This window comes from Bacillus rossius, chromosome 1, assembly GCF_032445375.1.
Source record: "Bacillus rossius redtenbacheri isolate Brsri chromosome 1, Brsri_v3, whole genome shotgun sequence".
Classification (NCBI taxonomy): domain Eukaryota; kingdom Metazoa; phylum Arthropoda; class Insecta; order Phasmatodea; family Bacillidae; genus Bacillus; species Bacillus rossius.
This window is the reverse complement of record NC_086330.1, coordinates 317,932,301-317,946,247: the sequence shown is the minus strand read 5'-3', so window position 1 is coordinate 317,946,247 and position 13,947 is coordinate 317,932,301. Positions and strand designations below refer to the sequence as shown.

The window sequence follows — 13,947 nt, the reverse complement described above, 5'->3', positions numbered from 1 at the left end:
TCACCTGGACCACTGGGATAGGATACTGAGAAGTATCGGGAATAAGCGGGTAATACTCTGTGCAGATGTCAATGCTAAATCACAGCTGTGGCACTCACCCGTAGTAGACCGGAATGGAGAGGAGGTAGATAGGTTTCTCTTGGCAAACGGTTTGCATATTGTAAACCAGCCAGGGAGGATGGCCACATATGTTTCGGCCCAAGGAAGCAAAACATTTATTGATGTAACAGCATGCACGGAACGTGCCTGGGGAGTGATTCCAAATTGGGAGGTAACAGACCACGCCTCAAGTGACCATAGAATGATTCAATTCTATGTAGACCTTTTTCCTGCTAATGCTGCTACTGATACTGTCCCTAGGACCTGTTACATCCACAAGGGTACAAATTGGAAACAATTTGATGATGTACTCCTGCAGAAGGTGCTGGAGTATCAGGAGAGGCTGGAATCTGACTCCGTTGATGTGAGAGCACAAGCTATTACGAATATAATACAGGAGACTTCTGAAGCTGTGCTGAGGAAACGCAAAAACAACCGCGTTGGAAATCCCTGGTGGACAAGCGAACTTGATGGTGCACGTAAACGGTTGAGGGCAGCTAGGTGTCGGCTGTCCTCTCTGCAAGGAATTGATCGTGAGGAGGGTTCGCGGCGGTATAGACAGCTCCGCCATGAATATAACCACCGTGTAAGGGAAGTCAGACTGGAGTCATGGCGAAGTTTTGTGGAAACTGAAGGTAACAGGGACCCATGGGGAATAGTATACAGAATAGCTGCTCAGAGACGGCGAGTGGCCGGTGCGATGCATGGATTGAACATAGATAATCAGTTCAGCACGGATATAGTGGAGAGTTCGGCTGAGATGATGGGAATGCTTCTCCCTGACGACTCTCTTGTCGGAGAGAGCAACTCGCATATGCACACCAGAATGAACATCTTAGAACCATATCATGCGGAGGACACTCCTCCCTTTAACAGGAAAGAGCTTACGGATGCAGTCAATAATATGAAAAACAGGAAAGCCCCTGGTCACGATAAAATAACGTCAGAAATACTTAAGAGGGTCTACCCCAGGATTTCAGAACATCTATTGCAGTTATATAACAAATCCCTCGCTGAGGGAAAATTTCCGAAGACCTGGAAAAAGGGCATCCTTCGAGCCCTATACAAAGGTGATGGGAAGGACCCGGCTAATGCAAAGTCATACCGGCCTCTCACACTACTGCCAGTCCTGGGGAAAGTCCTCGAAAAGTTAGTAAACAGGCGGCTCACCCACCACCTTGAGCAAGAGGGGGGACTGCACATCCGTCAGTACGGCTTTCGATCTGGTGTTGGAACGGAAACCGCTCTGCATGACCTCCTCAGCAGTGTGGAGCGATGTACGGGAAAATACCTGATGGGGATATTCCTGGACATCGCCAGTGCCTTTGACACAGCGTGGTGGCCGGGGATCCTCAGCCGGCTGAGAGAGCTGGAGTGTCCTCAGAACCTCTACTCCTTGTTGTGTGACTACTTTCGCAACCGCATAGCTGTGGTGGAATTGCGGAATGCGGAAGTAGAAAAGACTCTGTCAAAGGGCTGCCCCCAGGGCTCCGTGCTTGGACCCTTGTTGTGGAACATACTGTTCGATGGATTCCTCCGGATCAGGCTGCCCGAGGGTTGCGAGATCTTTGGGTATGCTGATGATGGACTTATTCTCATCTCAGGTGGTTCCAGGGCTGCTCTTGAGTGGCGATGTAATGAGATCTTGGGGCAGATTTCATCCTGGGCTGACTCGGTGAAACTTCGGTTCTCATCGGGAAAGTCCAGATGCATGATGCTAAAGGGCAAGTTTAGCGGAGCCTGGGCTCACTACCCACATGTGAGCCTGGGGGGTGAGCGCCTGAAATTTACCACCACTCATAAGTATCTGGGAGTCTTACTGGATGATCGGCTCTTATTTGCTAAGCTTTTAGAGTACGTTTCCCAAAAGGCTGTGGTGATGTTTCATCGCCTCCGAGGATTGTCCCCGACCAACCGGGGTATATCGTCGCCTACGCTGGCATGTCTGTACAGGAGGGTGTTCATCCCAATCATGACTTATGGTGCAGTTGCATGGTTGCATCGTTCAGGATTAGTACACATGAGGAGGAAACTGCAGTCGGCGCAGCGTGCTGCCCTTCTTGCTGTTACCGGGGCCTACCGTACTGTATCCAATGACGCTCTGCAGGTTCTCGCTGGGGTGATCCCACTGGATCTGCTCGTGGCTGAAAAAGGGCAGCTTGCTGCCCTGAAAGCTGCGGGCACCCTCAGGCCAGAGGACCACATAAGGCTCAGGGAAGTGACCATGGGGCAGTGGCAGCGCAATTGGGAAGCTAGTGAAAAAGGTAGGCATACCTATGAGATCTTCCCGAATATACGAGATCGACTTCAGTGCAAGCATATAGAACTGACGCGAGCCACGGTTCAACTTCTAACTGGGCATGGTAACTTCAAGGCCAAACTACACCAATTTGGTCTAGCAGAGAATCCGCTGTGTGGGCACTGCCACACGGTGGATGATGTCAGACATGTACTGCATAATTGTGAAAAAGTTGAGGATCTTCGTGAACAGCTGAAGTTCCACCTGGGTCTGATTGGGTGTGACTACGACCTTGCAAATGTGGTGGCGCGGAGAGAGAGTTGGGTTCTCTTCCGTGAATTTGCTCGGAGAGTCATAGCGAGACTTCAAGTGGCAGACGAAACCGAGCCACTGGCTCCGTGAGCATTCTCCCTTGCAACTGTCAGCGGAGTAGTATTCAACTACTACTGAGATACTTGGCATATGTACTCCTGGATAAGGCACGCACAGGATCAATGACTACCTACTGGTTAGTCAGGGCCCTAATGGGGGACCTGGCCCCAGTGGATGGTCCTCAATTATGGCAATACCTGGATGACTGATGGGTAGCAGGTGCTGAAGCATGTCCGGCAATTTGTATAAGGGTATATAATGGATATATAATCAATATAAACGAATATAATCAATATATAAAATAAATGTAATGGACACATAATCAATATATAATGGCATATAAAGGACATGTAATGGACGTATATATATATAATGGTGTTGGTTTTGCTGGACTGTGAAAGCACCTGACTTGAACCCTTACCTGCATACAGCCCCATGTGGGGATTTCAGTCTACAGGTTCCTAAGAAGCCACTATGGGTACCATAGTGGTGGAGGGGACATGTTTTCTGGATCTGGTAGCTTCAGTAGGAAGGGGCCCTGGACTATACAGATCTGTAAGCAGACTCCCAATCTACCCTTAAAGGGCGCACATTTGGGAGGGGCGGAAGGCGGGTGCGTTGGCCTTCGGGCCTCCGAAAACATGTCGCGAGACTGGCCCGTTGCCACGTGACTGGCCCGTCAAGGCCCGACGCCAGGGCACGGGCCAGTAGCAGATGTGTGTGCGAAAAAAAAAATTGGTTGTCTGTAAAGTCGGTTTACGGACGATAGTTAAACGTGACAACGCCATAACAAAACATTATTGAAATGATTGCATACTTTTATGAATAAAATTGAATCATTTTTATTGAATTATCACTATTTTGTATGGATACAAAGAAGAGGTGAAATGAAAGCTACAATTTAATTGATAAATGTACATTTATTTGCACTCATTAATTCAAATATGTTTATTACTTTAACGAAGAGATTATTTTAACTATAAATTTATACATGTTTACTATTTAACTTCTTCCAATCTGTGTTATTCTGTTAAGGATAGGACAATGATAGGTAAAGTAGGAAACGAATGGGAGTGTTTCAAGTTTAATGTGCCTCGAAAAAGTCAAATCGATGGTTGTTCCAATCGAGTGGAAGAGAGATAGATGCGGGGCAAGCGTACAATGAGCGTAACGGGGCACAGCGTAACGGAACAATGTGCGTAACGGGACCCTTTTTCGTTTGTGCAGCCGGCGTTCATCGATTTATTAAACGTTGTCACGTCAAAAGTGGATAATCAAAGTTATTTTGTGTGTAACGTCTCAGCTCTCGGTACACGGCATTTGGTAGGAGTAATTTCGAGAATGGAACGGAAGTCACATGGAGCGGAAATGTGTAACCACGGTGCTGCTATCTGTGGCTAAAAGGAAACTTTATAGTATTAACTATTTGATGAATTTTTAACAAGATGGGCAGTATTATATTAAAATACGATTATTTGTCGAAAATCACGTCAACAGCTGGGTTTAGTATTTTTTTTTTTTTTTTACAAGATTATCGGAGACGTTTCATTATATAGTTTAAAATTTCAGTCTGCAAATGGAATGATTCGATATTTGACGTAGCTGCTCCGTCAGCAAATTCTGGCAGCGGGTACGTAAACTACGTGTGATTTGCGTCCAGAAATTTAGTTCAAAACTAAATTTGCGTATATTTATCACGTTCCGCATTATATTTAAGAATTCTGCGTTGAATTTCGTGTCAGAGTTTCGTATTACAAGTGAATTCGTTTTTTACAGATATTATAGTGCTATATGATTAAAAATTTAATGTATAGTTATTAGGGAATAAAGAGACTATTCTGTCCTTTAAGAACACTGTTAACTCCATTCGTAACAATACGTCTGTGTTTTGAAAACCTTCGTGGCCGGTATTATTAAAAATATAAAGTCTTATGTGTTAAGGTCTTGTACTGGGAAAAAAAGTATGTTTGCAAGAACAAAATTTCGTTACCCACAACTAGTTGAAACAGTTAATGTAGGGAAAGTTATTTGAAGGGTTTGTGTTACCATACAACTGTTCCTGCACACATTTAACTGGTACAATATTATAATTTATTATTATGCTATGAACACTTAAATCATGATTAACAGCGACTTTTTATTAGAATATATCCATGCACGCTTCAATATTGTAATCTAGCCATGAGAAAAATGTCATAAATCTAAATGTATATAAAAGGCTATAAGTCCTAATTATCGCGGTGTAAGCTAAACCACTAAAGGTAGAAATGTGAAATTTGGAGGGCAAGTTGAATTTATTATGCAGGAATTATTTAAGGAATTTTTGTAATTCAAAACCTAAGAGGAGAAAGGGGGTGGCAAAGTATTCGTATACGTATTCTAGCGTTTTTATAAATTGAACCCCTAATAGTAGAAAATGGGTGGTAAGGTTAGGATGGAAATATAAAAATATATTTGGTAAGATTTACTTGAAACTTAATATTAATACTCTTCAATACAATTAGTGAAATATAAATGTTAACGTTTTATTTTAAATTAAACACCTAAACGAAAATGGGTGGCAAAGTTTGTTTGGAAAAAATCGGGCCAAAAATGCTTGAAACTTTGCCTGACTGCTCCTAGACACAATAAGTTCAGATTTTTTTTTTAATCAAATTATTTATTTATTTTCGTGGAATAAATATACTGTTCTTTCTAATAGCACTGCTAACTCCAATCGTAACAATCCGTTTGTAGTTTGTCGGCCTTCATAACCGGTAATTTTAAACATATACAGTGAAGTCGTCTGTGTTAAGGTCCCGTACTGGGATGCCTGCACTGCTCGGGGATAATTAACCAATGTGTTATAAACTCAACCCATAACAAAAAAAAAATATTTCATAAAGGATTTGATACTCAAATGTACACAATAATTTCCCCGCACTGTCCACCGCGCGACACCCCTGCCAACGACACCGAGTCCTAAAGTTTGGAACTCCTGCCATGCTGTTAGCACCCCTAAACCACCCAAGCTAGACTGCAGTGAGAGCACTCCACAAAAATGCCCTCTGAACACGCCTAATAAATTAAGTGACCGCAGTTCCCCCTTAAAGTCTGCTTTGCAATCACCATGAATAATAACTTACACGGCCAGTCGTTAAAGGTGGCAGGCATCGACCTAGAGGATTGCTTTTCACATGGGCAGTTCTATGTGGCCTGTTTTAGAGTGAACTCCGACAGCAGTCCGGTGGTTTTAGAACCAGATAATACAACCACGAATGTGGTATGCAAAGAAATTTTTTTAAATTAAATTCCAATATCCTGTCCACAGCTTTGTGCACGCAGACTATACATTTAAGTTTGTTTGTAAATACTTATAATTTCGAGGGGGGAAAATGAGCAACTGATATACTTTTTCTGTGTTAATCTGATTCGGGAGAAACTGCCCACAACACCATTTCCCAGAACTTTAGTTATAATAGTGGTACTACTTGATGCAATTTCGCACACTTGACGTTTAAAATAAGACGAAAACGATTGTATACAAACCATTTCTAGCATAATACTCTTCACGCTGCGACGAGCCCTTTCAATGTCAGGTACTTCAGTTATATATTATTGTGCATTGTCATGCCACGGGTTATTTTATTTTTTGTTTATGCAGTTTTGTTTATTTGATCGTATTTCAGTTTCCCTTGTTTTTAATAATAACTTTGGTTGGCTAATTAATATAAATTATTTATAGTTTGTTTTTATTTCGCCTCCTATCTTGCACCTTTATCTAGGGTTTGTAATTGCGCCGACTGGCGCTAAAAGCATTAATATATTTTATATATGTATATATATACACACACACACACACTAACACACTAATGTTTAAGTTTGTAACTTGTTGTATTAGTCTTTGTAATATTTTTTTTCATCATCTGTGTGGGGCGCAGATTTCCGTTTGATTCGTTATTCCATGTGTGAGCTTTTATGTGATGATACGGGTCTTGTCCGTGTGACGTGCGACACCAGCGCTCGAGCGCAGCGGCGGCAGGGAGAGGGACTGCTAGAGTGGCGCGGGTGAAACTGTCGAGGGGCGTGCTTCATCGTCAAGAGGATGTGACTGTAAACCTTTCTGGAGCTGACTTGGCGTATGTGCAAGTATTCACCGAGCTATCCTGCTGTTGATGCACATATATGTACCTGTACTCGTGATGTGGAAGTGCGAGGAGTAAGTTCAGTGTGGGTGTCGCTCCCGAAAGTGCGCGATTAGACCGGGTTAAACGCGTCGGAGGAACACGAAATTTGGAAGAAGACCGCGGTAAGTGACCCCTGTTGCCCCTGTAAAAAAAATTTTTTTGGATTTCCTAATAGTTCAAAAGATAATTTTTTTTCTCAACTTTTTACAACAAATCTTTACTAAAAAATTATTTCGATTCAGTGACTATAAATAAAAAAAGAGAAAAAAATAAGGATTAAAACTGTGCTTTTAGTTTTAAAATCGGGTTAGTAGGAAAGTAATTATTAAAGAAATTGTTTAAGTGCTAAATAACATTGTACTATAATTATCGTACGAATAACATTACTATCAGACAGACTTAACAAAAAATTTCCCGACATACTATAATATACCATTGTATACCAGATTTTCAACGGAACATACTATAAAAGTAACCTAAATTATAGAAAGAGATATGGCATATCCTCAAGAGTTATAGTAAGAATAGAAGAATCAGCACTTCCCAGGTCACTGCCCCCACATTCCTGCTTTTATTTTCCCTGCATAATTCGCTGCGAAGTTGTGCAACTAATACAACTAATTAATAATACAGAATACATAATACATTCCGGCGTTTCTATTTCAATTTAACTTCAATCCAATTCAAAAACGATCTAAAAACCATTCAAGAAATTTATTAAATACAAGAAAAAGGGCCTAACTTCAATTTGAGGAATCAACCAGGGAAAAATCTACATATTCTTTAAGACATTTTAAGAATAAAACCTAACAAAGAAAAAATTGTACAATCATTAATTTAAAAGTTATAAGCATATTTCAAAAGGGCATAGCTACAATTTTTTTTCCTATATAACTTCTTTTAAGATTTAACAGTTCCCCCTGGACCCCGACCCCGGCTACCCCCCAATCTTTTTTTTAACCATTTTGACATACGACCAATAGTTTTTGAGATATCAGCCAAAAAAAAAGGACGTAAGTGTAAAAATCGTCCAATTTTGATGAAATTTGGAATTCCCACAGATAATAATTAATTAAACAAAAAACCTTAGTGACTTTTTTTTTTACTGAAAACATCATATTTTCTAATAAAAAAGGGCCTAACTCGAAATGGGGTGTATCTTTGATCGACAACAAAAATCATCACAGGCTACAGAGGAATTTGACTTGGAAATTATTGGGAATAGTAGACATGCAAACCAAAACTACGTACCACACCTGGATAATCCACACGACATAGAGGAAGACACAAACACAGAACATGATAAAGAGGGAAAAAACAAAGATCAAACACAAGAAGAGGGGAAAACAGAAGAGGAAAGAAGATTGACAAGAAAAGAGAGAAATCACCAAAGAATACTACAAAAAATCAAGGCCCAACAGGAAAAGAAGAGGAATAGGACACAGAAGACACAAAACGAAACACAAAGCGAAAAGAAGACCATAGCATCATTGGATCCAGTACGACTATATGAAGATTTTGAATTAAAACTGAAAGCATCAATAATAGAAGACCAAGATAACTTAAATACAGCAATTCAACTAGTAATTCTCAGCACAACTGACAGTGGCCCTAATATCTTATTACCAAATTCCAAATATGTTCTACAAAGAAAACTCGCAATTAATAATCTACCAATCGACATAAAAGAATTAAAAGACTTAGTTAATCGGTCGGGGGTATTGAGGGGAGTGGGGGAGGTGAACTGGGAGGAAGAGGAAAAACATTTGTGCAAAATATATGGAAGAAGGACACACGAGTATAATAAAATTACTAAACATTGGGAATAAAAAAATCGTTAGATACTAGAAGAGTTAGCAGGGGCACAGTGGGTTGCTACCAGTTAAATAAGAAGAGGTTTTTCCCGGTTGACGTAGTGCACTAGTAGGGAGCGGGCCTGCCACATCATAATAGTTTAGTAGAAGCTTAGTGTAGCGTAGCGTAGTGTGGTAGAGTAGGAAGAGGAGTCAAGATGAATATCAGTGCAAGAAATACGAATACACCAAGGACCCCGCCACGAGGTAGAGAAGAAAGCATGGAGTTTCAAGAAGAACAGAAGAGAAAGAGAACTTAGACACCAGGAACAAGCGAGGAGGAGGTTACGGAGAATAGAACGAGGAAAGGGAGATTGACAGAAAGGAAAAAAAAAAACAGTATTAACTGCAATGGAAAAAATTACGAAACATTCGGATACAACTTTAAAAATTTTGAATCAACGAAACCAGAGTCATAACTTTCGGATCCGGCAAGGAGAATTCTTTTGGACCAATTTAATAGCATGAGGGAGATAATAATCGAACAAGAATTGGAGATAGCAAGATTACGAGGGAAATTAGAGGCATATACAGAAGAAAGAGTGAAACAAACTACACCAACATATGCATCAAAATTACAATAAAAACAGCAAACAAAATTGGAACCCATTAAAATATTAATTGAGCCAAAACAAAAAACACAAGGAGGGAGCAGTGAGACAACGAAAAACAAAATCATTAATAACATAAAAACCACAAGAACAAAATATACAGATCAACAACTTTTATAAGACAAGCAGTGAAGCAATAATTGTAGAAGTACCGAATATGGAGCAAGCGAATAAAATTAAAAACATTGTAATAAGTACGGAGGTAGACATGACATTTCGGCAGATGGAAAAACGCAACCCAAAAATAATCACATATGAAATTACAGACACACAAACAAAGGAAGAAATTTTTGAAAGCATCTACCAGCAAAATTTTCGGGAAAGTATTACACAAGAAGAATTCAAATAAAAAGTAAAATTATTATTTGAAACCAAACCAAAACAAGGGAAAAAGAACATAATACTCGAACTGTCAAGAGATTTATTTAAAGCAACATTGAATAAACAAAGATTATATATTGGCTTTGAATCATACAAAATTAAAGAGTTCATCTCAGTAATGAGATGTGATAGATGTTTACGTTTTGGACACACGATAAAAAGATGTAGGGAAACTCAGACAAAATGTGCTAATTGTGGAGAACAGAGACACGAGAAAAAAAAATTGTCGAAATAAAGAAACTAAATGTTTAAACTGCACATAAAATAACGAAGAGAAAATAGACATAACGCTAGGGACAATAATTTCCCGATGGTCATTCAGGCCAGAGAAAGGGTAAAAAAAAATACAAACTATGAATAGGAAGTATAAAAATTTTCAGGCAAATTTACAAAATTCAAGAGCAGTCACAGCAGATTTAAATGAAAAAATAGTAAGAAACCAAATAGATATAGTACTAATTCAGGAACCATATTATTACTTAAGAAAATATACAAATCTAGACAAAAATTTGAACATAACTAAATCAAATACCAAAAATAAAACACTGACCGCCATAATTACGCACCAAAATATCCTATTTATACAAAGAGAAGATATAAAATTAAATGAAGTAACTATAATAAATGTAAAACTAAACAATGAAGAGGTAACTATTATTTCAATATATCTACCCCCTAAACAAGATTTGGAATATATTAGAACTAATTACAAAAAATATTAAAAATAATAAATATAAAAAAACATAATTGCAGGAGACTTCAAAGTGAAATCGGAAAACTGGTACTCAAAAAATAACGACGAACGAGGAGAGAATATTACAACATTTATAGAAGAAAACAAGTTAATAATACTCAACACTGAAGGACAATTTTATACTTTCGATAATATAAAGGGACAAAACAATATAGATATCACATTGGTTACTAGAGATATAGAAACACAAACTTGCAACTGGACGGTACAATTAAGTATAGGGGACCATAATATAATTTTTTGGTAATTTATCAAGAACGTAGAACATAAAAGAGAAGAAACAAGACTACACAAGATGATAAAAGATTGGGACAAAGCAAGACAAGAATTAGAGAAAAGTATAGAACAACTAACAACCATAAAAATTACATCATTTGAGGAAGCAATAAATTTATTTACACTTAAAATTCAAGAAGCATGCAGACAAAAAAAACTAAACAAAAAATTATAATAAATAAAGTGGTGGACTCAGGAATTAACAGATAGCAAAAATAAATAAATTAGAAAACAAAGACAGTATAGAAGATGTTGTGCTTGTAATGCCAGAGAAGAATACTAGGAAGAATATAAAAAATTAAGAAAGTTACATAAAAAATTAATAATAACAGAATCAAACAAGAAATGGATTGAATTTATACAAAAAGAAGCTAAAAGTAACCCTTGGAACTTCGTAGATAAAATAGTAAGAATCAAAATTAGAAGACATGAACCAATAAATTCTTTAAAAATCAATGATCAATACACTCATTACAATCAACTATTGAAGAAACATATTCTAAATTAATGGATTTCCTGCTGCCAAAAGAAACTAAGCAAGAACAAGAAATATTAATAAAGGAAACAAATATTAAAACAGTAAAGAACATTAGTATAAAAGAAATGGAAGATGCAGTCCGCAAAAGCAAATTAAATAAAGCACCTGGTCTGGATACAATAACAATAGAAGTAATAAAAGAGACATGGGATATAATAAAACAACCTTTAAAGAATATTTATAATACATGCTTACAAGAAGGAATATTCCCAAAAGATTGGAAAAAAACCAAATTAATATTATTATATAAAGGTAATAACAAAAGTAAGGCAAAACCAAATTCATATCGACCAATTTGTTTGCTTTCAAATTTTGGCAAAATATTAGAAAGAATAATACTAAACAGACTAATAACAGAAATAGAAAAGACGCTGCACCCAAATCAATTTGGGTCATCAACAGAAAAAGCTATAAATTTTATACTTGACAGAATTAAATTAATAACAGAAAAACACATCATAATTATATTTTAGATATCAGTAATGCATTCTCTAAACTTAACTAGAATAAATTAAAAATATCAATAATACAATGGAAATATCAACACCAATCAAGAAATTATTATGGAATTATTTAGAAGATAGAGAAATAAATTTAAGCATCGGTTCAACACTTATCAACAGGAAAATTGAAAGAGGATGCCCACAGGGATCAGTCCTAGGTCCAACCTTTTAGAACCTAGTCATAAACTACTTTCTTTATAATGGAATAAGCGACAAAAATACAGAAATCATAGCATTCGCAGACGACTTAGCCATTTTAGTAAAAGGTGAAAGCAGAACGGAATTAGAAAAAATTTCAAACAATATCTTGGGACAAACACAATCATGGATGGAAGAAAACAATTTAGATATAGCAATAGAAAAAACAATAATTGTCCAATTTAAGGGTAACCTGTATAAGAGACCACCATTGGTTAAATATAAGCTGAAGAGTATTAAAGTTAAAAAACAACACACATATTTAGGACAGATAATAGACCATAAATTGAGCTTTATGCCACACATCAAATATGTTACCCAGAAGACTAAGACAGAATTTTTTCGGCTTAGACAGAAGATTTGGACAGTAATGGAATATAGTTTCAAAAATCAAGATATGATATACAAATCTCTTTTTCAGAATACAATTCAGTACGTGGCATCAACCTTCAGAGACAGAATGGACAACACATACATAATTCGAACATTAAGAGCAGCACAAAGATATGTTTTAATTAAATTAACAGGAATATGCCCGACGACATCCTTCATTTCTACAATAACGTTAAGTACAGATCCCAATAGACTATTATATCAGAAGCAGAAACATTATGTACTAATTGAAACAAAATAAAAACATTAAACTTGAAATAGATGGTGACATATACCAATCAATTGTAGAAGACGATCATATATGGTACTTAATAAATAATGAAGTACCAGAAGGTATAAAAAATTTAAAAAAATTTTACACGAAAAAAATATTCTAAAATGGCAGCAGGAAATACAAAAAACAGAAGGTAATTACAATTTTAAAAATTATATTAAACATTTCGAACCATGGTATGGAAGCAGAACAAATTTTAATAAAGCAATGAAATCAGTTATAACCGGTCATGAACAATTTAGGGAATATATTAAAAATAAATTAAATAAAGATGATACGTGCAAGTGCGGGAAAGAAATTCATAATTCCTATCACCTTTTATATAATTGTGAAATGTTCGACAGTGAAAGGGAACAATTAAAAACTAAACAAAAAACAGCTAATGAAAAATGGCCCTTAATTCAAAAAAACGATATATCAAGAAACTATTTATTCGGACATCAAAGAATTTGTGAACAAAATTTATAATATAGTAAAAATATTAAACGACGATTTACAAGAGGAGGAATATAAAGGAAACTATACGTAAGCAAAGAACACAAACTGAAATTGAAACCAGAAGAAAGAAAAAAGAATAACGAAAAGAGAAGTAGGTGGTTCCGGTTCCAGTTCCCGGGTCCTGTGTGTCTTGGTTTAGGAAGAGAAGAGGAAGAAGAAGAAAAGCATGAATAGAGAAGAATTTTTGAGCATCAATGTACGAATGTTTGTAGACATAGTTGATTATTGTGAATGTGAAAAAAATTGGATTTGTTTTGTTAGTGTGGTCCATTTGCTGTGGTTCGTGATTGCTGCTGTGAGTTGTGGCCTGTTTGTATGCATGCACGATTGTATTGTTTGTTTTGGATATGTAATATTGATTAAGGTTTATTATTTTTTGTCATAAACTAATTGTCAAGTCAATTATTGTTTGTTTTATGTTTCTTAACGTACTTGTTATAAAATGTAAACCAATTGTTAGCCGTTTCATGTTTGATTGTATTTGTTGTTTTTTGGATGTATGATTGATTATTATTATTATCGTGAATGTGAAAATTATAATTTAAGGTTTATTATTATTTTTGTCATAAACTAATCATCAAGTAATTTATTTTTGTTATAAAAATGTAACGTACTTGTTATTTGAAAATTTTTAAGAATTTATATTTTTCTCATTTAAATCATTTAAGAATGTCTAATTTCTAAATCCTTGTTAAATGCATCACTTTGAAAAAAATAAAATAATAAAAAATAATAATAAAAGAAAGAAAGAAAACCAAAAAAGAGGAGGGGCTGGGTCGCCGGGCAGCAACC

General features: G+C 36.7%; 1 protein-coding gene across 3 annotated transcripts in view; it reads right to left on the bottom strand.

Annotated features, from left to right (window-relative positions):
* LOC134527952 (rap guanine nucleotide exchange factor 2-like) overlaps window positions 1-13,947 on the bottom strand; it is an 80,760-nt gene that overhangs the window by 3,145 nt on the left and 63,668 nt on the right. The window lies entirely within an intron of this gene.